The sequence below is a fragment of the Symphalangus syndactylus genome, chromosome 1 (assembly GCF_028878055.3).
Source record: "Symphalangus syndactylus isolate Jambi chromosome 1, NHGRI_mSymSyn1-v2.1_pri, whole genome shotgun sequence".
NCBI lineage: Eukaryota > Metazoa > Chordata > Mammalia > Primates > Hylobatidae > Symphalangus > Symphalangus syndactylus.
This window is the reverse complement of record NC_072423.2, coordinates 101,623,710-101,650,539: the sequence shown is the minus strand read 5'-3', so window position 1 is coordinate 101,650,539 and position 26,830 is coordinate 101,623,710. Positions and strand designations below refer to the sequence as shown.

General features: G+C 53.0%; 1 pseudogene; it reads left to right on the top strand.

The window, feature by feature from the left end:
• Nucleotides 1-2,584: 2,584 nt before the first annotated feature.
• LOC129488844 (uncharacterized) lies at nucleotides 2,585-4,196 on the top strand (annotated as a pseudogene).
• The last annotated feature ends 22,634 nt before the right edge of the window (nucleotides 4,197-26,830 follow it).

Genomic DNA, 26,830 nt, shown 5'->3' with positions numbered 1-26,830 from the left:
TGAGTGGGGCTTGTTCTGAAGCCAAGACATCTCTGAGCTTTATCTCTCTTCCCGTGTCTGCTTCCCCTTTGACCTCCTCCAGCAGAAGCCAGGGCCATGCCATTGAACTTCTCAGCCGGCAGAACTGTGAGCTTGATGAATTACCCCATCACAGAGGTTCTTTTATGGCCACACAGAATGGACTCAGACACCCATGCTCATAGCCGTGCAGTCACAATAGCCCAAAGGTGGAAACAACCCAGCAGGTGAGGGGATCTGAAATGGGGTAGACACACACATCGGGGTCTTACCGAGCCTGGAAAAGGAGTGTGCTCTGACGCATGCAGCGATGCCACCAACCTTCACAACCTCGTGCCGAGTGAAGCCAGCCAGTCACAATAGGACCAATGCCGTGACCCCACAGATGGAAGGCCCCCAGAGGAGTCAGGTTCAAGAGAAAGATGGCAGAATGGTGGTCAGCAGGGCCGGCGACAGAGGCCGATGGGAGTGAGTGATTAGTCAGGACGGAGCTCCAGTTTCGCCCGATGAAAAGGTGCTGGAGCTGCGTGGTGGTGACAGCGGCACAGCCATGTGCATGTTCTCAGTGCCACGGAACTGTGCACTTACCATGGCGACGATGGGAAATCTCATGTACCCGCATTTGACCAAAGAGGAAGGAAGGAAGGGAGTGGGGAGGAAGGAGGAAGGGAGGGAGCAGAGAAGGAAGGAAGAGAGGGAGGGGGGAGGGAGGAGGGAGGGAGAGAGGGAGGGAGGGAGCAGAGAAGGAAGGAAAGAAGAGAAGGGGAGAGAGGAGGCAGAGAAGGAGGCAGGAGGGAGGCAGGGAAGGAGGGGGGAAGGAGGAGGGAGGGAGGGAGCAGAGAAGGAAGGGAGGGAGGCAGGGAGGGAGAAGGAAGGAAGGAAGGAAGTGAGGGAGAGAGGAAGGGAGAGAAGAAGGAAGGAAGGAAGGGAGGGAGGGAGGGAGGGGAGAGAGGGAGGGAGCAGAGAAGGGAGGGAGGGCGGGAGGAAAGAAGCAAGGAAGGAAGGAAGGAACGGAGGGAGGGAGGAATGGAGGGAGGGAAGAAGGAAGAAAGGAAGGAAGGAACTGAGGGAGGGAGGGAAGAAGGAAGAAAGGAAGGAAGGAACTGAGGGAGGGAGGGAGGGAGGGAGGAAGGAAGGAAGGAAGGAAGGAAGGAAGGAAGGAAGGAAAGAAGGAAAGAAGGAAGAAAGGAAGGACCAGCCCATTAGGCTGACTGACAGAGTACCCCTGGTCCTCCAGTGCTGCCCACCGCAGGCATGTGGCGGTGGCTGACGGGGAGAGAGTCTGGAAGTGACCCTTGTCGGGGCAGCCTCCTTGGTCCTGTGATTCAGGACAGGGTGAAAGTCGTGGCGGCCATTGGTGTCTCTGGCCGGGGTTCCTCACAGGGGCTGGTGAGGGGACAGCGAATGGAGCGTGGAGGGTGGAGGGCTCCTTCTCCGGACGGGAGCGATGGGTTCGGGAGCCATTCTGTGCCTGTCTTTGCTGCTGGGCTGAGGAGCTGGATGGCATGTTGGGAGCAGTGGGAGCTGCTGAGGAGTTTGGTCCTGAGGGAAGAGGCTGAATGTGCATGTCTGGAGTCACTGTGGAGGGCACAGCTAGAGGCAGCAGCAGGGTGTCCCAGGGAGAAGACGCCAGGGCTGGAATTAGAGGGACATCAAGGCTGATACTTAGAGGCATCCAATATATGGGGCCTGCCTGATGGGCTGCTCTCAGGTGGGATTTGGGGGTGTGAGAGGGGTCAGTGCCCAAATGACCGTGGGGACTGTGGCCTGTGTGCCCAGTCAGGTGACGACGCCATTCAGAAACTAGATCTCATGGGGTTGCCAGGCTGCTGAGTCTCAGGCCAGGTCTATGGTGAGTGTGATGCCCCAGGCCTGGAACACTCTGGTGTCATCGGGACCCAGTGCTGAGTGCACCCAGGAGCTGTGGGTCTGAAACAGCTGTCAGAGGTCACCGACATGTGCAGGAGGCCCCTGGAGTGTCAGGCTTGGCAGGAGGCTTTGCAGGACTGAGCAGGTGGGCAGGAAGGGCAGGGAGCGCAGCTGCCGGAGGAGAGAGGGCACTGGGGGTGGCTCGGCCTGACGAGGCTGCTTGAAGCAGACACCCTTGGAAACTGACAGGGCTGCAGGCACTCCTGGGAGCAGGCGGAGGGTGGCCTGTCCCGGGCAGACCAGGCTCTCTGGGCTGTGTGGCCCCAGCTCCCTGAGCCCAGAGGGAGGTGAGGGTGAGAAGGCCTGGACCAGGCAGGACGCAGCCCCCAGGGCCCCTGCTGGGAAGAGGTCAAACCTCCCAAGGACCCAGAAGGCCAGGGAACAGAACGGGGCTGCTCTCTCTCTGCATCTCCAGGGAGGACAAAGGAGGCCATGGCAGCAAGGGGACAGGGCAGAGGGGAAGGCGGGCAGGTGGATGTTGGCAGCCTCAGATTCCCATACAGTATCTCGGAGGAGGAAACCCAGGGCTGCGTCCTAGGAGGCCCAGGAAGCCTGTTGAGCCTGGAGGCTGAGGGCAGGCCCGGGAGATCTGGGAAGGACATCAGTGTCTCCACGAAGAGCAGCAGGGTCTCAGCCCATGGCAGCCGCAGCCCCCAGAGCTACCACAGCAGCCCGTTGGTCTGTGGGGTCGAAGGTGGAGGCTGTCAGAGGGGCAGTGCATGTGCCTACTGGGGTGAAGCCCCCTGTAGCGGCAGCACCCATCCTGCTGTGGCTCTGCCCTCCTAGACCCTCTGCCCTCCTAGACCCCCTGCCCTCCTGGACGCCCTGCCTTCCAGGACCCTCTGCCCTCCTAGACCCCCTGCCCTCCTGGACCCCCTGCCCTTCAGGACCCTCTGCCCTCCTAGACCCCCTGCCCTCCTGGACCCTCTGCCCTCCTGGATCCCCTGCCCTCCTGGACCCTCTGCCCTCCTGGATCCTCTGCCCTCCTGGGCCCTCCTGGACCCTCTGCCTTCCTGGACCTCCTGCTCTCCTGGACCCCCTGCTCTCCTGGCCCACCTGCCCTCCTGGACACCCTGCCCTCTAGGACCCTCTGCCCTCCTGTACCCTCCTAGAACCCCTGCCATCCTGGACCCTCTGCCCTCCTGGATCCTCTGCCTTCCTGGGCCCTCCTGGGCCCTCTGCCCTCCTGGGCCCTCCTGGACTCTCTGCCCTCCTGGACCCCCTGCTCTCCTGGACCCATGCTCTCCTGGACCCCCTGCCCTCCTGGACCCCCTGCCCTCTAGGACCGTCTGCCCTCCTGTACCCTCCTAGACCCCCTGCCCTCCTGGACCCTCTGCCCTCCTGGACCCTCTGCCCTCCTGGATCCCCTGCCCTCCTGGACCCTCTGCCCTCCTGGATCCTCTGCCCTCTTGGGCCCTCCTGGACCCTCTGCCCTCCTGGGCCCTCCTGGACCCTCTGCCCTCCTGGACCCCCTGCTCTCCTGGACCCCCTGCCCTCCTGGACCCCCTCCCCTCTAGGACCCTCTGCCCTCCTGTACCCTCCTGGACCCTCTGCCCTCCTGGACCCTCTGCCCTCCTGGACCCCCTGCCCTCCTGGACCCCCTGTCTGTTTCCCCTGCTCCTCTCCTCCTTCCCTGACACACGACTGGGTCCCCCGATCTGCAGCCGGGGTCTGGGCACCGGGGGCCCTGCGGGCCTCTTGGTGTCTGGGGACAATCATAGGTTCCCATGCCCACGCCCAGCCTCTGCTTCCAGGACACACTAGAGAGTGCCGGCATCCTGATGAGTCCACTGTTCCGCGATGGTTTTCAGGGATGGAGAAGGCTCCCTGTCCTCCGCTGGAACCCTGCACTGGGCTGACGGTACCCCCACCACCCGCCCAGGGGCCCCCAGACCCTCCCCACTTCCACCGCCATGCCAGGCCCAGGCTGCCCACCCGGGGCCAGGCCGTGAGCTTCTGTCCCCAGATGGGGCCGCCCCGGGCTGGCCTGGCTCACTCCGTGTCACAGATATTCCCACAGAGACCCCAGCGAGACCTGCAGAACATTACAGCAAAATGAAGGAGAGCCAGAGGAAGAGGCAGATGTGCTGGCCTGTAAACAGTCTGATTTCCAATGTAAACCAGATTCAGGCCCACGACATCAGGTAAACATCTGCATCAGAACCCCCGGCCCCCACCGCCCGGGAGGCCCCGGGGTCCACACGGCCGACTCTGGGACCCGTCACAGTGACCGCCGAGACATTTCGTAATTAGGCAAAATTGATCCTTGCATTCCTTCCCTAAATCCCAAATCTCTGCAATTTTACTTCTTCTCAAAAATGAAAACATTTGGCAATTAGCTGATCCAAGTGAAAAAGGTAGAGAATGTGCTCTCAACTGGAAAATGCCAATTAAGGAAGCAGCTCTGACTTCCCACCCGCCCTGGCTAAGCTGGGAGCTTATCTTCCCGGAGAAGAAGCTGCTGGGATAAGGGGGCTTGGGAAACACCGAGGGCAGGGCTGCCTCCTCGGCTTCCTCTGAGAGCAGATTCGCCGTGGCCTCGCGCCAGCAGGGCCTGGGTGCCGCACGGGGTGGCAGGGGGTGGCAGAGCTGGGCCCGGCTCTGGCACTGGGATTTGGGGTGGTGGGACCCAGTGGGGCACCCGCTTGTGGGCAGCACTGAGGGTGGTGACGTAGGCAGCGAGTGCCGGTGTCTGCCCCTCCAGCTGGCCGGGCTCCCCACCCTGCTCCTGCTGCCCTGGACCTCAAGGCCCATTTGCGGTGCAAGGCGGCTCTTGGCCATTTTGCCCGCAGGGCCCTACCTTGGATCTTGGGAACTTCTGTCCCTTTCCCTCTCTTGTCCAGGTCAGCATCTCCCACTGTGGGAATCCTATGTGGCCTCATCCTCTGGACAGTGTGGGTCGGGTCACTGTGGCTGTTTTGTGATGGGTGTGCTGACTCATCCCTCAGTGCTCAGAAGCTGCAAACACTATGGAACCGCTTTTCAGGCTCCGTGGCTGTCACCCCCTCTACAGACTTGATTGCAGGGACCATGCCCAGCCGGCCTAGCTGCACCCCTCACTCCAGGTTGGTGGGGGGACCCAGACCTGCTGGCCCCTGTGGTGGTGCAGCCCAGAAGGTGTGAATCAGTTTACATTGTCTAGTGTCCGAATAAAAGTCACAGGACAAATAGTACTTGGTTGCGCAAAATACTGATATGAAATTCACATTTTGTACTGGAGGAAACACAAGATGAATTGAACTCATGTTCAGCTTTTATTTCTCATTTCTCCCGCCTCAGTCTCTTCTCACGTGCACGGCCTCACAGGGCTGTCAGAAGGCCTGCTGGGCACACGCAGCTCATAGAGAAGTGATGGCTTCCTCCTTGCCCCCTCACCTCCCTCCTTCCCCTCTCCCCCTCACTTCAGAGCATGCAGGCTGATTGTGGAGACATCTCCCAGCCAGGATGTGTCAACAGGGAATGTGCTGGGGACAGCGGGAGTTCACAGCCACCCCCGCAGGCGCCTTCCTGGAGCACGTCCACAGGCCATGTGCAGCTGCATCCCCCACGATGGCAGGGACAAGTTCCTTCCACAGGGCCCGGGTGGCCCCCAGAGCTAAACCATTTATGATCCGGTCCTCTGCAGAATGCAAGGGACAGACACATGAACCCTGACCTAGGTTCTTGTGCAGAAATGTTCTCTCTTCAGAATAGAAAGGTATGAGTCTCAGGGCTGGATCTCTGCAAAGCAGCCATCGGCCTTTCATGCGGAAACCATGGAGCCCTCAGAGGCTGAGTCTTCCAAGGAGCTGGGAGACCTGCGTTTGCCTCTTTTTTAAATGCAATGACCGTTGCAGTGCATGGAATCAGAGACATGTATCTATGCATAGAAGTGAGTCCGTAAACATGATCAAGATGTGATTTCTGTATGACAATGCAGTTGGATCAGAAATAGGAGAGTGCTGGCCGGGCGCAGCGGCTCATGCCTGTTATCCCAGCACTTCGGGAGGCTGAGGCAGGCAGATCACTTGAGGTCAGGAGTTCGAGACCAGCCTGGGCAACATGGTGAAACCCCATCTCTACTGAAAACACAGAAATTAGCCGGGTGTGGTGGCAGGTGCCTGTAGTCCCAGCTACTCGGGAGGCTGCTGTGGGAGGATCACTTGAGCCCAGGAGGCAGAGGCTGCAGTGAGCAGAGATAGCACCACCGAACTCCAGCCTGGGAACAGAGCGAGACTCCATCTCAGATAAATAAATAAATAAATAAATAAATAAATAAATAAATAAATAAGAAAGAAAAGAAGAAATAGTGGAGTGCTGTGGTCATTCTGGAAAAAGAGGAGGGGCCCCACCCAAATGTGGTTCCTCCGTCAACCCTGATGACGCCCCCACACACCGGGAAGAGATGAAAGGGTCTGGTACTTACCTAGCTCGGCTTTCACGGGGTGAGGGTGGCTTCAGGAAGGGAGCTGGCGTGGGGCTCTTATTATGCCTCAGGCATGGGGTGATGGCCTCACACGGGCAGGAGCCTGCCGGGCTTGAGCCTCTCACTGGCACCAAGGGTACCTGCCCTGCTGTGGGGCACACGGGAAGAGGGATGGGTGAGGCGTCAAAGCAGTGAGCCGTCAAACATCATAAAAACGGAGTCAGGCTCTTTATTGCAGGAAATAATTTGTGGCTTTCTGTGCAGAGAGCAGGGGGGATTTGAGGTGGGCTTTGTAGAGTGAGGGACTTCACCAGATTGACAGTGTGGGCTGGGTCACCCAGTACAAAGCACAGCAATTTCCACGTTGCCCCTGAGAGAATGTTTTCCTGTGATCTCCAGCGTTGAATTTAAAAATTATCATGTTCATAGTCTGATGATAAAACATTAATTTTTAGGAAGGCAGAGGATCCGCCTGCTTTTCCTGATAAGACTTCGTTCCATTGCCCTAGGTCAGGCATGGATTATTAACTCTCAGGGTTTTGGGGGATCAGCAGCCACAGATGTGGAGCCCTGGGGAAAGGGCGACAGCCTCCTCTGCCTCCGAGGCTTTGTCCTTCAGTGACTTGATGCCCGCAAGAGTGGATGCTAATTCTCATTGTCCCCATGAAATCCCTGCTGACACATGCTGCCCAGGAGACGTCTCCACAAGCAGCCTGCCTGCTGGAGAGGGGAAGGAGGGAAGCGAGGGTGCAAGGAGGAAGCCAGCCCTTCTCTATGAGCTCCATGTGCCCAGCACGCCTCATGACAGCCCTGTGAGGTGAGAGGAGACTGAGGCGGGAGAAATGAGAAGCTTGCCCAAGTCATGCAACTAAAGCACAGAGCCAGGGTCTGGTGCCCTGAGAGGTCCTGGGTGCATTGGATGCTGTGCACGTACATCAGCAAAGAAGCAGGATGTTGTCATCTTCCTTCGGAGCCAGTAACATTTTCTGCTGCCAGCAAGGAAAGAACATTGGATCACGCGCCTCCATGCAGGCAGGGTCCTTCAGCGGCCTGATCCAGAGCCCAGCCCTCTCGTGATCTGTGCTGACGCCAGGGCCTCTTGTTGGAAGGCCTCGTGCTCCGCAGTTCCCCCACAACAGGGAGGATGCTGAACTCTTTACCTGTAATTCTGGCCTCGAAGCAGCTGTTTTCTGCCTGGTTTCTCACCCCAGCCATGCACAGTGAAGGTGTCAGCAAATCCCTGGAGAGAAAGCCTGGTGGACACAGGGTTCCTTTCTCTGAGGCTCCCTTTCCCTGGGATCACAGTGGCTGAGTCAGGGTCTCCAGAGAAACAGAACTGAGGGTAGGGGGGTGCATAAAGTGAGAAGGAGATTTATTGTAAGGCGGGGACTCATGGGGTAATGGAGGCGGCGAGTCCAGCATCCACAGTGTGGGTAGTGTGGGTAGTGTGGGTAGTGTGGGTAGTGTGAGTAGTGTGAGTAGTGTGGGTAGTGTGGGTAGTGTGGGCAGTGTGGGCAGTGTGGGTAGTGTGGGTAGTGTGGGCAGTGTGGGCAGTGTGGGTAGTGTGGGCAGTGTGGGCAGTGTGGGTAGTGTGGGTAGTGTGGGTAGTGTGGGTAGTGTGGGCAGTGTGGGCAGTGTGGGTAGTGTGGGCAGTGTGGGCAGTGTGGGCAGTGTGGGCAGTGTGGGTAGTGTGGGTAGTGTGGGCAGTGTGGGTAGTGTGGGCAGTGTGGGTAGTGTGGGTAGTGTGGGTAGTGTGGGTAGTGTGGGCAGTGTGAGTAGTGTGGGTAGTGTGGGTAGTGTGGGCAGTGTGGGTAGTGTGGGCAGTGTGGGTAGTGTGGGCAGTGTGGGCAGTGTGGGTAGTGTGGGTAGTGTGGGCAGTGTGGGTAGTGTGGGCAGTGTGGGTAGTGTGGGTAGTGTGGGTAGTGTGGGTAGTGTGGGCAGTGTGAGTAGTGTGGGTAGTGTGGGTAGTGTGGGCAGTGTGGGCAGTGTGGGTAATGTGGGTAGGGTGGGTAGTGTGGGTAATGTGGGCAGTGTGGGTAGTGTGGGCAGTGTGGGTAGTGTGGGTAGGGTGGGTAGTGTGGGTAGTGTGGGCAGTGTGGGCAGTGTGGGTAGTGTGGGTAGGGTGGGTAGTGTGGGTAATGTGGGCAGTGTGGGTAGTGTGGGCAGTGTGGGTAGTGTGGGTAGGGTGGGTAGTGTGGGTAGTGTGGGCAGTGTGGGTAGTGTGGGTAATGTGGGCAGTGTGGGTAATGTGGGCAGTGTGAGTAGTGTGGGTAGTGTGGGTAGTGTGGGTAGTGTGGGCAGTGTGGGTAGTGTGGGCAGTGTGGGCAGTGTGGGCAGTGTGGGTAATGTGGGCAGTGTGGGCAGTGTGGGTAGTGTGGGTAGTGTGGGTAGTGTGGGTAGTGTGGGCAGTGTGGGTAGTGTGGGCAGTGTGGGCAGTGTGGGTAGTGTGGGTAGGGTGGGTAGTGTGGGTAATGTGGGCAGTGTGGGCAGTGTGGGCAGTGTGGGTAGTGTGGGTAGGGTGGGTAGTGTGGGTAGTGTGGGCAGTGTGAGTAGTGTGGGCAGTGTGGGTAGTGTGGGTAGTGTGGGCAGTGTGGGTTGGCCAGCTGCAGACCCAGGGGAGCCCGTGGAGCGGATGAAGTCCCAAGGCCGTCTGCTGGAGCATCTCTCTTGCTTGGGAAGGCTGGCTTTCTGTTGTATTCAAGACTAACTGATCAGAAGAGGCCACCCACATTACAGAAGGCAACATGCTTCACCCAAAGTTCATCCATTTAAAAGTTAACCTCAGGCTGGACGCAGTGGCTCACGCCTGTAATCCCAACGCCTTGGGAGGCCGAGGCAGGCGGGTCACCTGAGGTCAGGAGTTTGAGACCAGCCTGGCCAACATGGGGAAACCCCATCTCTACTAAAAATACAAAAAAAATTAGCCAAGCGTGGTGGCACACGCCTGTGATACCAGCTACTCGGGAGGCTGAGGCAGGAGAATCGCTTGAACCCAGAAGATAGAGGTGGAGGCTGCAGTGAGCCGAGATCACACCACTGCACTCCAGCCTGGGCAATAGAGCCAGACTCTGTCTCAAAAATAAATAAATAAATAAATAAATAAATAAATAGAAGTTAATCTCCTCTAAATACACTTTCCAAATTGACACATACAATTAATCATCATAAGAGAGCTGACATTCATTTTTTAATATTCAAAATAGGATCTTGCAACAAGACAGTCAGCTGGAAAGTTAGGCTTGTCAAGAGAGGCAGACAGACAGAAAGAGAGCAACAGAGAGAAAGACAGAGAGGACTTGCTAAATTCCTTCATCCTATCCAGAAGCAAACCCGGGAGACTCACCCATAGCTGCTGTGAGCATTCGTGGGCAAATGCTTCATTTCTCTTGCTAAATACCTAGGTGTAGAATTGGTCATATGGAAAGCATGGGCTTCACCATTTAAGACCCACCAAACTGTTTTTCAAAGTGGTTGCGTTGCTTAAAATCCCCCTCCTCATACTGTGTATTTTGTTCTGCTGACCACTTTGTCTCTCTTGACACCCATCCCCTTCTGTCTTCATGACTGTAGCTTTACGGCGAGTCTTGAAATCACAGATCTTTGGTCCTCCAACTTTTTTCTTTTTCAAAATTCTTTTGGTTATTCTAGGTCCTCTACATGTCCTTAGATTTTTTATAATCAACATGGGAATTTCTGTTAAGAGAAAAGAAGCGCTTCTGGGATTCTGATTGCAATGGTGCTGAATTCATCAACCCATTTGGGAAGACGTGGTATCCCGTCAATATCAAGAGTTTGGCCCATGAACGTGGTGCACACCTCCATTTATTTCATTCACCTTGACTTTCTCCCAGCCGTGCCCTTAGCATATCTCGTACATCTTTTGTGAGTTTTATTCGTAAGGATTCATGTTCTCTCTATAATTTTAAATGGCATTTGAGTTCAATTTCTGCTGTAATACAGAAATGCAATTGATTTTTAGTGGCCTCATGAAGATAAAACACACATATCACACACTTCACCCACTTCAAGTACGCAATTCAGTGGTTTTTAGTATATTCGCAGAGTTTTCCAGCCGTCACCACGCTCTAACCATCCTCACAATGTAATTCTAGAACATTTTATCACCTCAAAGAAGCCATACCCATCAGCAGTCACTCCCTACCCCTCCCGCTGAGCTTCTCCGCTGGCCTTGGCCACCACTGATCTCTCCTCCCTCTCTGCGGCTTTGCCTGTGCTGAATACAAATCGAGTTCTGCTATGTTCATCCTTCCGTGTCTGGCCTCTTTCACTTAGTGCAAAGTTTCAAGGTCCATGCACGTCATGGTGACCAGAACTTCATTTCTTTTTATAGCTGAGAAATACCCCATTGTGTGGCTAGTCTGTGTTTTGTGAATCCATTTGTTGGTGCTGGGACACATGGGCTGCTCCCTCCATGTGGCTATTAGAACAATGCCATGGTGGACATTTGTGCACATGTTTTTGTGTGGACACGTTTTCATTTTTCTTGGGTGGAGTAGAATTGCTAAATCATAGGATACATCTATGTTTAACATTTTGAGGAACTGCCAAACTGTTCTCCAAGGCGATTAAATCATGTTGTGTTCCCGCCAACAACATAGGAGTGTTCGAACTTATCCACGTTCTCACCAACACGGATTATCGGCCTCGCTGACGCTGTTCCAGAGACAGTGTGGAAAGATGCCTCACTGCGAGTGTGTTTTGTGCTTCCCTGATGAGTCATGACATGCCACACCTTTTCCTGTGCTATTTACCATTTGTATCTCTTCTTTGGAGACATGTCTATCATTTTTTAAATGGGGTTAATTATCCCTTTATACTGACTACTGATTTTGTATGCTGATCTTATAGCCTACTATTTTGCTTAAGTCACTCATTAGTTCTAGTAGCTTTCTAGAAGATTCTGTTAGATTTTCTACAGGGATGGCCGTGGCCCTGTCTTACTTCTTCCTCTGCAATCTGTGTTTTGTTTTGTTTTGTTTTCCTTTCCGTGCCTAATTGCACCAACCAGATAGAGACACTTTGAGTAGGCACTGCTGTTGCTTCCTTCTCTTGGGGGAAAGTGGGCAATCTTCTGCTAGGAAGCACGATGTCTGCTGCATCTGCTTTGGAGATTCCCCTTTATCAGATTGGGAACATTCCCTTGTGCTCTCATTTGGCTTGAGTTTTTATTATAAATGCATAATGGATGTCAGATTTTTTTCTGTATCTATGGAGATGATCATATGGCTTTTCTTTTTTAGCTTGTGAATGTGGTGAAATGCACTGATCTTTCAAATATTCAGTTGATCTTGCGTTACTGGGATAAACTCCACATTGTCATCATGTATTATCATCGTACATATTACTGTATCCAGTTTGCTAAATGTTTGCCTCTATGTTCGTGAGGGGTATTGGCCTGTAGTTCTCTTGTGGTATCTTTGTTTGGTTTTGGTATCAGGATAAGCCTCATAGAATGTGTTAGGAAATGTTCTCTGGTCTTTGGTTTCCTGGAAAAAGTTGTACAGAGTCAGGATTCTCTATTTGTTGACTGCTGGGTGAAATTTACCAGTGAAACAATTTGACCTGTCATTTCCTTTGTCGGAAGGTTTTTTAACTACAAGTTTAATTTTCTTAACAAATACAGGGCTGTTTGGTTTATCTATTTTTTTTAGTGACTTTAATAATTCATGTCTTTCAAAAAATGTATCCATCACATCTAAGTTGTCAGATTTATTGACCTGAATGTTCTGAATAGTCCCTTTTATCCTTTTACATATCTATAGAATCTCCTTCTTTCCTAATCTTGCTAACTTGTGCAGTCTCTCTCTTTAGTGATTAGACGGGGGAAAGATTAATCAATTTTATGGATTTTCTGAAATCGTGTGTGCAGAGCAGCCACGGGACAGCACGGCCTCTGCACGCTGTGGGGTGCTCAGCAGCTGGGCAGGCAGATGCCACCTGGACAGAGTGAAACCCACAGCCTGAGTTCTGGAGTAATTGTCCCAAGGAGGACATTTCCACTTTGGATTGTCCTGGAAAGAGGCTGCTCCTCGGCTAGGAAGTGAGGTCCCAGGCAAAGACCTCAGTGGGAGGGAGGAGATGTGATCTTCCTGAGTTTCAGCCCCAAGGCACCAGCCTGGATCCCTTGGTGTGCTGCCCAGAGCTCATCAGGCACTGATGGGGATTGAGAGGAGGGCAGGGGGGAGCACCCACGTACGACATGACACACACACACACACACACACACACACACACACACACACACACATTCTCCTGAGACATTTGCATCCAGGAAACATGCAGGCAATTCCTTGTTTGTGCAACTAAAAGCTCCAGAGTCCCCCAAAGTGAAAACAACAGGCGGCTCCGAAGTGAACTTCAACTACCACCTCTTCCAAGACAGAAAACGCTCAGTACTGGGAGGACAGGGTCTCCAGATTTTTCTTCCCCAGGTAGGTTCCAAAAATACCAAGGCACTGAGTTTCAGCCAGGGCACCCCTCGCACCTGGCCTGGTCCCCGGGGAGCAGGATGCACTCTCCGCACGGAGCCCTCTTCTTGGTGTACTCTGCAGCCTCTGCAACGGAGCTTGTCCTGGGACAACAAAGGTCTTAATTTGGCAGCTCCTCAAATGACCAGCCCTGGGAAGGGAACATGGTCATGAAAATAATAAGAAAGAAAAAGACTACAGCAAAATAGAAAACCTGATTTAAGACAGCAGGACTTTTGAATCCTGATACAACAGGTTGTCAGAAGAACGAATAAATTAAACTTACTAATTAAAAGACACAAGAGTATGGATGGAGTTAAACGATGTTACCCGCGAGAAACACAGAATAGCTGACGATAACAGGAAGGGAAAATGCAAGCCAGTTGTACGTGGACTTAAAGAAGGCTACAAAGGGATTAAAACATTAAGCCACAATGCAGGTTTCTGATAGTCAAATGATCAACATACAGAAATATATTTTCCAACCACATGGCAAAAAAAAATTAGAAATTAAGTCACAAAATAGATAGTGCAAATATTGTATTTTGGAAACCATATAGCCTATTACCATAAATTTTGGGTTACAGAGATAATCACAATTATTAAAAAGTAATAAAAACAGTGCACATTAGAAGGACCAGGGCAGAGTGAAGCAGCTGTTACTGGGAGGTGTATGGTACTAAATATATTTCTCACAAATTATGAAATTGGATGTCTATGCAGATGTTTTGCCTGTTTCTAACTGAGTTGTTTTTGTCATTAATTTTTTAGTTTCTTTTCCATTCTGGGCGCAATCTTTCATCAGCGATATGATTTGCAAATACATCGTCCCTATCTGCAGCTTATCTTCCGATTTCTTGTTAGTGTCTTTTGAAGCACACATTTGAAAAAAATTTGATGAAGTTCACCCTGTCAATGTTTTATTTTATGATCTTATTTTTGATGTCATAGCCAAGGAATTGCCCCTGACCCACAGCTTCCTTGACTTTCTCCCATGTTTTCTGCAAGTTTTAGCTTCCGGTTTTCATGTAGCCTTCTTTGTGTTAATTCTTGTGGGGCACATGAGGTAGGGTTCCAAACTTCTTTCTCATGTGGCTTTCCGGATGTCCCAGCACTATTTGTGGAAAAGACTATCTGTCCCAGTGAGGCCTCCTAGGCAAGCTCACCCTTACCTGGTGCTGCAGCCTGGGGCTGGGGACCAGGGAGGGTTTTCTTTTTTTCTTTTTTTGAGACAGAGTCTCGTTCTGTCTCCCAGGATGGAGTTCAGTGGCGTGATCTCAGCTCACTGCAAGCTCCGCCTCCCTGGTTCATGCCATCCTCCTGCCTCAGCCTCCCAAGTAGCTGGGACTACAGGCGTGCGTCACCACGCTGGGCTAATGTTTTTGTATTTTTATTAGAGATGGGTTGTCACCGTGTTAGCCAGGATGGTCTCAATCTCCTGACCTCGTGATCAGCCCACCTCGGCCTCCCAAAGTGCTGGGATTACAGGTGTGAGCCACCGCGCCCGGCCCCAGGGAGGGTTTTCTCAGTGCCCCAACACCTCCATTGCAGCAGGCCCTTCATGCCTGAAACACGGAGGTGGTTTTCTCCATGTTCTTGTCCCTTCATTCATTTTATGCAACAGATATTTATTGAGCAACTACTATGTGCCAGGCACTGAGCTCAAGTATGGTTTATTCTAGCAAGGCAGGAAGAGCAGCAGGTCTATTTACGTAATTCTGGAAATTCACAAATGATGAAACCTATGACTACTCAAGCATTAGCTGCAAAAGCTGGTAAAGTTCAACAAAGTTCTAAAGCTTACAGTTCAGCATTCGTTTATGTTAGAAACAAAGAAAAACTTGAAAAGCTATTAATATCTAAATTCTGAAGAATATCCCTCGGGAAGTGATATTAAAAGTCACATAGAAGTGAAACATTAGGAGAAGCAGCTACTGTCTTATTAAGCATTGTTTTGAATGATAGCATTGGGACACACTGAAAAGTAAATACAGTTCAAAATATTTAAAAGGAAGAAATGAAACAACTAGAACAAAAGCTGAGTAAAGATACAACATTATAAATCCACAGATTTTCTAGACACCATGTAGAGAGAATATCATGTGACAACATTTCCCATTTATAATTTTAAAATTATAGAATTCTATGGGCAGCTGGGCATGGTGGCTCATGCCTGTAATCCCAGCACTTCGGGAGGCCGAGGCGGATGGATCACTTGAGGTCAGGAGTTGCCTTGCCAACATGGTGAAACCCCTTCTCTACTAAAAATACAAAAAATTAGCAAAATATGGTGGTACATGCCTGTAACCCCAGTACTTTGGGAGGCCGAGGCGGCCAGATCACTTGAGGTCAGGAGTTTGAAATCAGCCTGGCCAACATGGCAAAACCCAGTCTCCACTAAAAATACAAAAACTCAGCTGGGCATGGTGACTCATGCCTGTAATCCCAACTACTTGGGAGGCTGAGGCAGGAGAATCACTTGAACCCGGGAGGCAGAGGTTGCAGTGAGCCGAGATCACACCATTGCACTTCAGCCTGGGCAATGAGAGCGAAGCCCCATCTCAAACAAAAAACAAAAAACAAAAAAAAGTCGCCTACCCATAAGATGTAAATAAACGGAGAGATATAACAGGTTTCTTGATTGAGAACACTTACAACTTCAGGTCTCTAAAAATCAACCTATGGATTTAATTATATTCCAATTAAAATAAACAATTACTTTTATCTTGCCAAGTTTTCTCTAAAATTCTCATCAAAATGTATAGGCAAGTGTAGCCATTAAATTTTGGGGGGATGTCTTTATAATTTTTTAAAGTTTTTATAGCCATTAAAAATTTAAAATCAAAATATAAAGGAAGAAGAATGAGTGGTGATTTCCCAGACAGCTATCAGAACAGACTATAAAGCTACAGTTATTAAAACAGCACTGCCTTGCTTCTGGATTACATAAATTGAAGGAGGAAGTGGACCTGGGCCCTGGCAGCCTTCTCAGTGTAACTCGGGACCCCGTGGACGGGGTGTCTGAGCCAGGGGGAAGAGACAGGGCTTGCTGCAGAGGACATAACAACAGAACCATGCACTGGCAGCAAGGCAGTCCCATCTCCATCTCAGCTGAGACACAGAGCAGCCACCCAGCAAGGCAGTCCCATCTTAGCTGAGACACAGAGCAAATCCAAGAGGAATCCAAATCCAAACAGAAAAATAAAAGTACAAAATTCCTGGAAGGACATGAGGGGAATGTAGTCCCGATATTGGAGGGGCCTTGAAAGCATGGCGTGAAACACAAGCGTTGTTAACGGAGTGTCTGGGAGATTTCACTATTTCAAAAGGAAACACTTCTTTATTGAAAATCACAGTAAAAATGACATAGTACAGATTCAGAGAAAATGTTTCTTACAAATAAAACAATAAAAATTAATATCTCTAATATCCAAATTGATTATACAAATCAGTAGCAGCTCAGTAGAAAAATGGACTAAACGTATGAATATTAATTCTCACACTTTTTATGGAATAATGTTTAGAAAAAGAAAAACTTTAAAATTCACAGAGGGGCTAAGTTTTAGGGAAGAGTTTTGAGTGTCATCTATATAGTTTTTCTCAATAAATATACTAATGTAGTAAATTACGTTGAGTGCTTTTATATTTTAATTTGGTTTTTCTTAAATTGATCTAGATAGATTTTTTTAATCAAAAATACCAGGAATACATATTAATCAACATACCAAAATATCAAAAATATTTTTTATTAAATTGATTCTAAAATGTATACAAAGGGGCAAACGAACTAGAATAGCTAAATGATAAAAGAAGAAAGGAGGAATCATGCCACTCAATATTAAGAGTTACTCAAAAGCTCCCTTAATCAAGAGTGTCACCGTGGGTGTGGGCACAGCAGCTCATGCATGTAATCCTAGCACTTTGGGAGCCCGAAGAGGGAGGATCTCTTGAGGCTAGAGTTCTAGACCTGCCTGGGCAACATAGTGAGACCTCATCTCTAAAATTAAAAAAAAAATAATTAAAATTTAAAAAATAGAAAATTAAAAAAGAGAGTGTCACCCCAGGGAAGAGAGAGAATGCAGGTAAAGGGGCGTGCAGGCCCCCAGGATCACAGTCACGTGGCCTCCCACAAGGGACCAAGAGCCCTCAATGCCAGAGGAGACGCTTTCCCAACAAGCCATGCTAGGGCAGACTCATGGGTGCAAAAACGGCCGTAGACCTACACGTTCATATGAAAATTAACTCGAACTGGGGCTGGGCGCAGTGGCTTATGCCTGTAATCCCAGCACTTTGGGAGGCCGAGGCTGGCAGATCACTTGAAGTCATGAGTTCGAAACCAGCCTGGCCAACATGGTAAAACCCCATCTTTACTAAAAATACAAAAATTGGGTCAGGCACAGTGGCTCATGCCTGTAATCTCAGCACTTTGGAAGGCCGAGGCAGGCAGATCACGAGGTCAGGAGTTTGAAACCAGCCTGGCCAACATGGTGAAACCCTGTCTCTACGAAAAACACAAAAATTAGCTGGGCATGGTGGCAGCCACCTGTAATCCCAGCTACTTGGGAGGCTGAGGCAGGAGAATCGCTTGAACCCAGGAGGCAGAGGTTGCAGTGAGCCAAGATCGTGCCACTGCACTCCAGCCTGGGCAACAGAGAGAGCTCTTCTCAAAATAAATAAATAAATACATAAATAAACAAAAATTAGCCAGGTGTGGTGGCAGGCGCCTGTAATCCCAGCTACTTGGGAGGCTGAGACATGAGAATCGTTTAAACCTGGGGGTTGGAGGTAACAGTGAGCCAAGATCAAGCCACTGCACTCCAGCCTGGGAGACAGAATAAGACTCTGTCTCAAAAAAGAAAAAAAAAAAAAGTAAAGAAAAAGAAAATTAACTCAAATTGGATCAAAAACAGTAACACTTTTAGAAGAGAAGAAAGTGTCCAGGACCTGGGGCTTGGCAAGGACTTCCTAGATATAACATCAAAAGCATGATTCATATATATTTTAAATCAATGAATTAGATCTCATTGAAATTAAAAACTTTTATGCTGTGAAAGATCCTGTTAGGATGGATGAAAAGATAAGCTGTGGGCTGGGAGAAAATGTTTGCAAAACACATGTCTGACAAAGGACTCGTATCTAGAATATAAGAAGAACTCTCAAAACTCAACAAAACAGGGCCAAATAATCCAATGAAAGAAGGATCATGGAGAGGAGGTGGAGATGGCAGATGAAGGCACAAAACGGCCTTCAACACGTGTGGCCCCAGGGAAACACAGGCTGGGACCGTGACCCAATATTTCTCCGTACCTATTAGAACAGCTAACGCAAAATATAATAACAAGACCAAATGCTGGCAGAGATTCAGAGAAACGGTATCACATTCACTGCGTGTGGAATGTAACTTGGTGCATCCAGCGTGGAAAAGAGTTTGACAGTTTCTTAAAAAAGCGAAACAGACTCTGACCATTTGACCCAGCAGTCACACTCCTGGGCATTTGTCCCAGAGAAAGAAAGATTTATGTTCACACAAACACCTATACGTGATTGTTCATGGCAGCTCTATTTGTAATAGTCAAAAGCTTCAGTAGGTGAATGGTAAACAAAAGGGTCCTTTCCTACCCGGGGAGGCTACTTATCAGTAAAAAGGAACTAACTATTGACACAGGAAACAGCTTAGATGGTCTCAAGGGCATGTTCCTGAGTGAAGAGCTCATCTGAAAGGGTCCCACGCATTCCATTTACATCACACTTGCAAAATGACGAATTTATAGCCATAGGAAACAGGCCAGAGGGTGTGAGGAGGAAGGAATGGGGACGTGGGCAAAGAGTCTCTGGGATTAGGCAGCCCCGGAGATGGCCGTGGCAGTGGGACAGCTCTGTGTCCTGTTCCTGGTGGTGTGTACACAAATTCCCACATCCTACAACATGGCAAAAACCCAGATACACATGCTGTAGCAAGGTCAGCTTCCTGGCTTAGACACGCACTCCAGCTAAGGGAGATGAAGCCGTTGGGAAAACTGGTTGAGGGGCATGTGGGAATCTCATGTACTAGTTTTGAGACTTCCTGTGAATCTGCAATGATTTCAAAATAAAATCTTTAAAAAAAATCACGAGCTTGATAAAGAGAACATACATCGTATGCCGCCTTTTGAATAAAAAAAAATTAGACATACAGGTATCCCGTTACTGTTGCAAACAGAAACCACGGGAAGAAGGAGACAGAACTCATGGGCTCGGTGAGTGGACAACAGAAAGTTTGAGCGTCTGCTGTTACTTAACGATTTCACATTTAAAAATTATTTAAATTAAGCAAAAAAGCATACAGATCACATAAATGGAACACAAGAAAACAAACAAACGGGCATTTTCAATGCATAAATGTTTAGGAGTAGAGACCGGCCAAGAGCCGCCTTGCACCGCAAATGGGCCTTGAGGTCCAGGGTGGCAGGAGCAGGGTGGGGAGCCCGGCCAGCTGGAGGGGCAGACACCGGCACTCGCTGCCTATGTCACCGCCCTCAGTGCTGCCCACAAGCGGGTGCCCCACTGGGTCCCACCACCCCAAATCCCAGTGCCAGAGCCGGGCCCAGCTCTGCCGCCCCCTGCCACCCCGTGCGGCACCCAGGCCCTGCTGGCGCGAGGCCACGGCGAATCTGCTCTCAGAGGAAGCCGAGGAGGCAGCCCTGCCCTCGGTGTTTCCCAAGCCCCCTTATCCCAGCAGCTTCTTCTCCGGGAAGATAAGCTCCCAGCTTAGCCAGGGCGGGTGGGAAGTCAGAGCTGCTTCCTTAATTGGCATTTTCCAGTTGAGAGCACATTCTCTACCTTTTTCACTTGGATCAGCTAATTGCCAAATGTTTTCATTTTTGAGAAGAAGTAAAATTGCAGAGATTTGGGATTTAGGGAAGGAATGCAAGGATCAATTTTGCCTAATTACGAAATGTCTCGGCGGTCACTGTGACGGGTCCCAGAGTCGGCCGTGTGGACCCCGGGGCCTCCCGGGCGGTGGGGGCCGGGGGTTCTGATGCAGATGTTTACCTGATGTCGTGGGCCTGAATCTGGTTTACATTGGAAATCAGACTGTTTACAGGCCAGCACATCTGCCTCTTCCTCTGGCTCTCCTTCATTTTGCTGTAATGTTCTGCAGGTCTCGCTGGGGTCTCTGTGGGAATATCTGTGACACGGAGTGAGCCAGGCCAGCCCGGGGCGGCCCCATCTGGGGACAGCAGCTCACGGCCTGGCCCCGGGTGGGCAGCCTGGGCCTGGCTTGGCGGTGGAAGTGGGGAGGGTCTGGGGGCCCCTGGGCGGGTGGTGGGGGTACCGTCAGCCCAGTGCAGGGTTCCAGCGGAGGACAGGGAGCCTTCTCCATCCATGAAAACCATCGCGGAACAGTGGACTCATCAGGATGCCGGCACCCTTTAGTGTGTCCTGGAAGCAGAGGCTGGGTGTGGGCATGAGAACCTGTGATTGTCCCCAGACACCAAGAGGCCCGCAGGGCCCCCGGTGCCCAGACCCCGGCTGCAGATCGGGGGACCCAGTCGTGTGTCAGGGAAGGAGGAGAGGAGCAGGGGAAACAGACAGGGGGTCCAGGAGGGCAGGGGGTCCAGGAGGGCCCAGGAGGGCAGAGGGTCCAGGAGGGCAGAGGGTCCAGGAGGGCAGAGGGTACAGGAGGGTACAGGAGGGCAGAGGGTCCTAGAGGGGAGGGGGTCCAGGAGGGCAGGGGGTCCAGGAGAGCAGGGGGTCCAGGAGGGCCCAGGAGGGCAGAGGGTCCAGGAGGGCCCAAGAGGGCAGAGGATCCAGGAGGGCAGAGGGTCCAGGAGGGCAGGGGATCCAGGAGGGCAGGGGGTCCAGGAGGGCAGGGGGTCTAGGAGGGTACAGGAGGGCAGAGGGTCCTAGAGGGCAGGGGGTCCAGGAGGGCAGGGGGTCCAGGAGAGCAGGGGGTCCAGGAGAGCAGGGGGTCCAGGAGGGCAGAGGGTCCAGGAGGGCCCAGGAGGGCAGAGGATCCAGGAGGGCAGAGGGTCCAGGAGGGCAGGGGATCCAGGAGGGCAGAGGGTCCAGGAGGGCAGGGGGTCTAGGAGGGCAGAGGGTCCTGGAGGGCAGGGGGTCCAGGAGGGCAGGGGGTCTAGGAGGGCAGAGGGTCCTGGAAGGCAGGGCGTCCAGGAGGGCAGGGGGTCTAGGAGGGCAGAGGGTCTAGGAGGGCAGGGGGTCCAGGAGGGCAGGGGGTCTAGGAGGGCAGAGCCACAGCAGGATGGGTGCTGCTGCTACAGGGGGCTTCACCCCAGTAGGCCCCTGCACTGCCCCTCTGACAGCCTCCACCTTCGACCCCACAGACCAACGGGCTGCTGTGGCAGCTCTGGGGGCTGCGGCTGCCATGGGCTGAGACCCTGCTGCTCTTTGTGGAGACACTGATGTCCTTCCCAGATCTCCCGGGCCTGCCCTCAGCCTCCAGGCTCACCAGGCTTCCTGGGCCTCCTAGGATGCAGCCCTGGGTTTCTTCCTCCAGGATACTGGATGGGAATCTGTGGCTGCCAACACCCACCTGCCCGCCTTCCCCTCTGCCCTGTCCCCTTGCTGCCATGGCCTCCTTTGTCCTCCCTGGAGATGCAGAGAGAGAGCAGCCCCGTTCTGTTCCCTGGCTTTCTGGGTCCTTGGGAGGTTTGACCTCTTCCCAGCAGGGGCCCTGGGGGCTGCGTCCTGCCTGGTCCAGCCTTCTCACCCTCACCTCCCTCTGGGCTCAGGGAGCTGGGGCCACACAGCCCAGAGAGCCTGGTCTGCCCGGGACAGGCCACCCTCCGCCTGCTCCCAGGAGTGCCTGCAGCCCTGTCAGTTTCCAAGGGTGTCTGCTTCAAGCAGCCTCGTCAGGCCGAGCCACCCCCAGTGCCCTCTCTCCTCCGGCAGCTGCGCTCCCTGCCCTTCCTGCCCACCTGCTCAGTCCTGCAAAGCCTCCTGCCAAGCCTGACACTCCAGGGGCCTCCTGCACATGTCGGTGACCTCTGACAGCTGTTTCAGACCCACAGCTCCTGGGTGCACTCAGCACTGGGTCCCGATGACACCAGAGTGTTCCAGGCCTGGGGCAGTGCACTCACCATAGACCTGGCCTGAGACTCAGCAGCCTGGCAACCCCATGAGATCTAGTTTCTGAATGGCGTCGTCACCTGACTGGGCACACAGGCCACAGTCCCCACGGTCATTTGGGCACTGACCCCCTCACACCCCTAAATCCCACCTGAGAGCAGCCCATCAGGCAGGACCCATATATTGGATGCCTCTAAGTATCAGCCTTGATGTCCCTCTAATTCCAGCCCTGGTGTCTTCTCCCTGGGACACCCTGCTGCTCCCTCTAGCTGTGCCCTCCACAGTGACTCCAGACATGCACATTCAGCCTCTTCCCTCCAGGACCAAACTCCTCAGCAGCTCCCACTGCTCCCAACATGCCATCCAGCTCCTCAGCCCAGCAGCAAAGACAGGCACAGAATGGCTCCCGAACCCATCGCTCCTGTCCGGAGAAGGAGCCCCCCACCCTCCACGCTCCATTCGCTGTCCCCTCACCAGCCCCTGTGAGGAACCCCGGCCAGAGACACCAATGGCCGCCACGACTTTCACCCTGTCCTGAATCACAGGACCAAGGAGGCTGCCCCGACAAGGGTCACTTCCAGACTCTCTCCCCGTCAGCCACCGCCACATGCCTGCGGTGGGCAGCACTGGAGGACCAGGGGTACTCTGTCAGTCAGCCTAACGGGCTGGTCCTTCCTTCCTTCTTTCCTTCTTTCCTTCCTTCCTTCCTTCCTTCCTTCCTTCCTTCCTTCCTTCCTCCCTCCCTCCCTCCCTCCCTCTCTCAGTTCCTTCCTTCCTTCCTTTCTTCCTTCCTCCCTCCCTCCATTCCTCCCTCCCTCCCTCCGTTCCTTCCTTCCTTCCTTGCTTCTTTCCTCCCTGCCTCCCTCCCTCCCTTCTCTGCTCCCTCCCTCTCTCCCCTCCCTCCCTCCCTCCCTCCCTCCCTCCCTCCCTCCCTTCCTTCCTTCCTTCTTCTCTCCCTTCCTCTCTCCCTCACTTCCTTCCTTCCTTCCTTCTCCCTCCCTGCCTCCTTCCCTTCCTTCTCTGCTCCCTCCCTCCCTCCTCCTTCCCCCCTCCTTCCCTGCCTCCCTCCTGCCTCCTTCTCTGCCTCCTCCGTCCCCTTCTCTTCTTTCCTTCCTTCTCTGCTCCCTCCCTCCCTCTCTCCCTCCCTCCTCCCTCCCCCCTCCCTCCCTTCCTTCCTTCTCTGCTCCCTCCCTTCCTCCTCCCTCCCCACTCCCTTCCTTCCTTCCTCTTTGGTCAAATGCGGGTACATGAGATTTCCCATCGTCGCCATGGTAAGTGCACAGTTCCATGGCACTGAGAACATGCACATGGCTGTGCCACTGTCACCACCACGCAGCTCCAGCACCTTTTCATCGGGCGAAACTGGAGCTCCGTCCTGACTAATCACTCACTCCCATCGGCCTCTGTCGCCGGCCCTGCTGACCACCATTCTGCCATCTTTCTCTTGAACCTGACTCCTCTGGGGGCCTTCCATCTGTGGGGTCACGGCATTGGTCCTATTGTGACTGGCTGGCTTCACTCGGCACGAGGTTGTGAAGGTTGGTGGCATCGCTGCATGCGTCAGAGCACACTCCTTTTCCAGGCTCGGTAAGACCCCGATGTGTGTGTCTACCCCATTTCAGATCCCCTCACCTGCTGGGTTGTTTCCACCTTTGGGCTATTGTGACTGCACGGCTATGAGCATGGGTGTCTGAGTCCATTCTGTGTGGCCATAAAAGAACCTCTGTGATGGGGTAATTCATCAAGCTCACAGTTCTGCTGGCTGAGAAGTTCAATGGCATGGCCCTGGCTTCTGCTGGAGGAGGTCAAAGGGGAAGCAGACACGGGAAGAGAGATAAAGCTCAGGGATGTCTTGGCTTCAGAACAAGCCCCACTCATGGGAACAAGTCCATTCCCATGGGAACTCACCCCGTATCACAAGAGGAGAATCACTCCCAGCACCAGGCACTCCCAGGGAGTCACTCCCACCACCCTCAGGCCCCATCTCCCTAGGCTGCCACACTGGGGGTCCCATTTCAACAAGAGTTTTGCTGGGAACAGATGCACTGACTACATCCAGGCCATGGCAAGGGCTGTGCAAGTATTTGAGTCCCTGCTTTGATTTCTTTTGCGGATAGACCTAGGAATGGAATGGCGGCTTTGCAGGGAATTTTGTGTTGACCTGTTTCTGGAAGGAGCACACTGAGCTGGCCAGAGCAGGCTTGTGTTTTCCTCTGTGCTCCTTCCTGCTTTCCAGGATGCAGATGAGATGGCAGGTGCCCCAGCAGCCCTCGTCAACCATAAGGCATGGATTCCTCACCTTAGGCTTGGGGAGCACAGAGACTGAGGGCCGTGGACTCAGGGTGAGATGGTGGCGCCTCCATCGCAGGCCCACAGACTCCGTGTCCAGCCCTTCCAGAAAGGTGACAGGAATGAAAAGTCTGCCTTATGGAAGACATGGTTATTCAGAATTTTCGGTTCTGTATGTTCTCCTTAGAAACATTCATAGACTTTTTAAAATGAAAATAGCCCATGTTCATTGTGAAAAAGTGAGCCATGGCCTCCAGGGCACCGGAGCCACAGAACCACCACGCTTTGCTTTTGTTTCTCACTCCCCTACTTTCCCCACATAGGCACCGACGCTTTCCCCGACAGCATCATCATCACGCAACTAGGGTGGCTGACCCGTGTCTTCCTCACGACGTGGAATGGTTTGAGTCAAGGGTTTTTGTTGCCATGAGCCACATGGAGGCTGTGCCTTTTGTTTCCTGTGAGAAATCTTCAACCGGTGCCACTCTCAGCCTCCCCTCTGCCAGTGCTTCTGTGGCTGCACCTGCATTCGTGGGCTGTGGCTGCGAAGCACAGGAATAATTTATGGCTCTTGGGGCACTTTGCTGGGCTGCTTCCAGAAAAGTTGACCCCTCCCTGCAAACCAGCACTGCCCAGCCTTCTTGTCCCGCCAAGCCTGACTACGAGGCTGTTGTGGCGTTGCCACTTTGCTCGGAAAGGGCCCCTTGTCTTTTATTTCTCTTGCATTTTTTCAATTCTACCATTGACCATTTTTCATACATGTGGTCATCATTGTATTCTGCCCCCATTTTGTGAGGTTTAGTGTATTATTAAAGTTTCCTTGGTTTTGATGAGAGCACATTCTGTCATTATATTTAACAGGTGTTTTCCTCAGCTTGGATTTATTTGGGCATTAGCTTCTTTTCTGCTATTTCACAATAGTTTGTTATTCTTCATTACAAAAGGACTCTGCCGAGGGTCCCCATGCTCCCCATGCTTCGGGGTGTGAGGTAGCAGGGAAGGCAGGTGTCCTTCCTTCTTTGAAGTGTGGGTTGGGGCAGGACAGCAGACCCTGGGGTCACTGCTGAGGAGGGAAAGGATGGGATTAGGACTGTTCTCTTCCTGGCCTCACGAGCTCCCCCAGCTCCTTCTCGTGGTTGGAGAAGAAACCTCCTGATTGTCATGGAGAGAGAGTTTGCCCGTGAAGCCTTTCCTGCCCGGCTCACATAGAACGGGCTGTGACGTCCCTCCACTGAGCAGCACGTGCCGGGCCGGGTGCCCACGACTGTTGGGAAAACCCAGACCTGTGTTCCAGGAAGCAAAGGTCTTTAGATGAAGGTCTTAAGAATGAAAATTAACCCACAGAATGGTGAGGTCATTTGGAGCCTGGATTCCATGGGGTAAGACAGCCACAGCCAGGTGGGAATCCTGTTCCTTCCTTTCCCTGTCCCTGCCTGCCGGCCATGCCCTAGAGCAGGGGCACACTCAGACCCCAACTCAGCACCTTCCCCTGCTGCCTGCAGGCCTGCGAGGTCCCACAATCCCTTGGCATGCAGCGACAGCCCGGGGCCAGGTGTGGGCGAAGCTTGGGATTTCCTGGCACAGCTGACTTCATGTTGTGGCCTGGCAGCCTTGGGTGGTGTTGGCCAATGCAGGAAGCCATGGGCCCAGCACCCTGCCTGTCCCGGCCGTGGGTGCTAATGCAGAGTGGGTTCTGTGGCTGGTCACACAGGCAGCCCGGTGGGTGCAGGACACTCTGGGTGACGGCCTTGCCCTGCCTGGTCCCCGGGGAGGGGAGGGTCTCTTTGCTGGCCACACTGTTTGCTGCGTGCTTTTTGTTTGCCAAGGGCTGCAATGTTTGTCATCTGCCGCAGTGTTTGCTGCCGGGTGAAGAACCGCTGGCCCTGTGTTGTCACCTGGGCCCACCGTGACAAGGTCCCCACCTCTGTTGTGGGACTCGGGGGCAAAGTTCCCTGCTGTTCACGCTGCAAGTGACAAGGGCCCTGGTCTCTGAACCAGGAGCCTCTGAGCCCTGCCCCACAGGGCTGAGCCCTGGCTGGGAGCAATGTTCTTTGGGGGAGACAGCAGCTTCCTCACTTCCATGTACGGCCAGATGCCACGGGCCGTGGGGAGTGTGACAGGGCTGTGGGGAGTGTGACAGGGCCGTGGGGAGTGGGACAGAGTCGTGGGAAGTGGGACAGGGCCATGGGGAGTGGGACAGAGTCGTGGGGAGTGTGACAGGGCCGTGGGGAGTGCGACAGGTCTGTGCGGGAGCAGGTGGTCCTGTGGGGCATCCCGGGGTCTGTGCTCAGGCTGTGGGAGGTGGGGCTGGCAGGGGATCCTGGAGAAACACCTTTTGGGCTCAGATTTGGTGAAGCCCCCACTTCCACAGTGGCTCTGAGCGGGGCCTGAGCAGGTTTTCCTGGCAGTCGCTGTGGGTGGGTCGGCCTGGTAGGTACTGGGCTGCTTGGAAGCCAGCCAGCTCCATGTTGCCCACCTCAGCCTCCCAAGCTTCTCAGGGCCCAGCTGTGCTCTGTCCCTGGCGCCCTTCCCTCCCCGTACACTGCTCACCCCTGGCAAGGGCTCTGCCCTGGGACACACCCTGCTAGACCCTCAGATCTGATCCTAGCCCTTCCCATGTGACTCCCTGGGT